The following is a 2412-nucleotide window of genomic DNA, read 5'->3' as shown; positions in this document are numbered from 1 at the left end:
AGTATTTTTGAATATTTATTTATAAAAAAGATAAAATAAAATAAAATAAATAGGTAAAATAACTAAATAAAAAATAAAAAGTAAGAATAAATACACTAAAAGTTAAATGTCAAAATAAAAATAATAAAAAAAAAACAATAAATGGTGTGGTGGTACTTAGATAGGAGATGGGGTGTCTAAACCTAATTTATTTCGAAAGACAGATTGGGCCTAAGCCCAAGTAGAAAAAAAAGGGTGGTAAATATAAATACAGTGGGTGTAGCAAAGTATTATTTTTTTTTTTTTTGACAAAATGGGCTTCAGCCCAAATAGAAGGTGGTGCGAAATGGGAGCAAAAGGGGGGAGCTATAAAAGAGAGCATGAGTGGAAAGAAGTATGTACATAAAAAAACTAATGAAAAGGGGCCCAGACCCTTTATTATCCAAGCCCAGGAAACCCTTAAGGGTTTCCCTAACCTCACCCATTTACCACACGAAAGCTTTGGAAACCTGGAGTTTCCTTTGAGCAGCAAACCAAACACAGAGGCATCACCTTCCCAAGGAGCACCGTGGCCTCAAACGGAACCAACCACAGCACCACCATGCTCTGTCCAACACTGTCGGCGAACAGAACATCACCAGAACCGGGACCCACTGCGGCCTCTACCTCAACCTCAAAACCCAACCCTGCGCGCGATCGGGAAACGCTTTCACCACCTAACTCTCCTCTACTATCGTCGACAACAGCTTCGTCGGCAATGGCCAATGCCATCGGAAGCCACCTCACGGCTGGCAGTAGGAAATACCGCCAAAATCACAACCGACCACACGAAGTTAAACCCTCTACGACGAAGCTCATTCTTCAACTCAATCTCCTGCGCGAGAGGGAATCGCTCACCCTTCTGCGATTCGTCCACTATCGTCGCCGTCGAGGAAGAAGATAGTCGCCGGTTGCAACCCCATATCTTACCATTGGTTGTCGGAGTCCCTGCGAGCCATAATGGAGAGAACCCTTACTTTGCCGTCAAACGCGCCTAACTCAATGAGCTGGAGGTGTCTCACTCCACTCGCCGCGCCCCTATCATCATCCGTTAACGGAATTGTCAGTGGCCGTAAATTATTAGCACGCGATTTGCCCAAGAAAAACCCCTATTGATCACTGAGCACATGCATAGATAGCAAAGAACGAGACAACAATGATACAATTTGTGGAAGAAGCAGACAAGTCGCGTTATCAATCTCTTTTGCCAAGGTCAGAAAGGGAGCAAGAAAGTAATTTGTATGTTCTTGAGAGGAAGTATATCGTATTGTTAACCAATGATTTGAAAATCAAATTAAATGATTCTTTGTAGAAATCATTGGGAGAGGATGACTCTATTATGAACTGTTTTTGACTGAGATTTTAGCAAGATAAGGTGGATGTGTATAGTGTAGTTGAAACCAAGATAGCGAAGCTCGGTCTTAATAACCAGTAACGATAGAGATTGAGAATGGAAAAAAAAGGATGATCATGCCCCATAATTTTCTCAGCCAGAATATTAGTAATCAAACATTAGAAGCATGTCCATTATGCATTGATGAGAATAATGAAATAGTTATTTACCTCTGTCGTTGACAGGTCAACTCTGGTAACACACTTGGTGTACACTTCTGATGATCTCCTTCGCCGTCTAGTCTTCTCCTCTAGCTCTTTTCCTCAACATCCTCCCAAAAAAAAATTGTTTCTCTTCCTTGCTCTCTCTGCTAATCCCTTCTGCTCCCCCTTACCTCTAACCGTTTTTCTTTCTCAAAATCCCCCAAAATTCCAAATTTTGTTTGTTCCCCCTTCTGCCAGCTCACCCTCCTGTCGCCTATCCTCCAACACACGCATCCTTATCACCCATCCTTCCCACGTTTTTTTTATTTTCGTATTATGTATATTTTTTATTTCAACTTTATTTTATTTATTATTTTTTTCAATTTTTCAATTACTTTAATTAATTAACTCTATTAAAACAAAATGAATATAGAAATTGAATTAAAAACCAAAATCTAAATACAGTAAAATAGAATAAAACAATAGAGTAAAATAAAATAAAAAAAATAGAAGGAAAACAATAAAAAAGCCAATAAAACACATTTTTCACCATCCGGGCAAAATTGGGTGTTGACAGCTGCCCCTCTTTACTTAGATATTAATAAATAATATGAAAATTTGATATTTTCGTATTATTTGAGTAAAGCTAAGTAAAGATGGAAACAATAATTTTGTCCGAATTTCAGGAAGGCGAATGAAAATGAAACAAATCACGATGCCAAATGACCAATGCCAAGCAGAGGGCCAATAACAAAAAAAAATAAAACCTGGATTTGACCATTGCCTCGCAAAGGGCCAAACTCGCAGAACAGAAATATAAATCCGACCATTGCCAAGCAGAGGGCCGATAACAGAAAA

The sequence above is a fragment of the Vigna radiata genome, chromosome 5 (assembly GCF_000741045.1).
Source record: "Vigna radiata var. radiata cultivar VC1973A chromosome 5, Vradiata_ver6, whole genome shotgun sequence".
NCBI classification, from domain to species: domain Eukaryota; kingdom Viridiplantae; phylum Streptophyta; class Magnoliopsida; order Fabales; family Fabaceae; genus Vigna; species Vigna radiata.
This window is presented reverse-complemented; position numbering follows the sequence as displayed.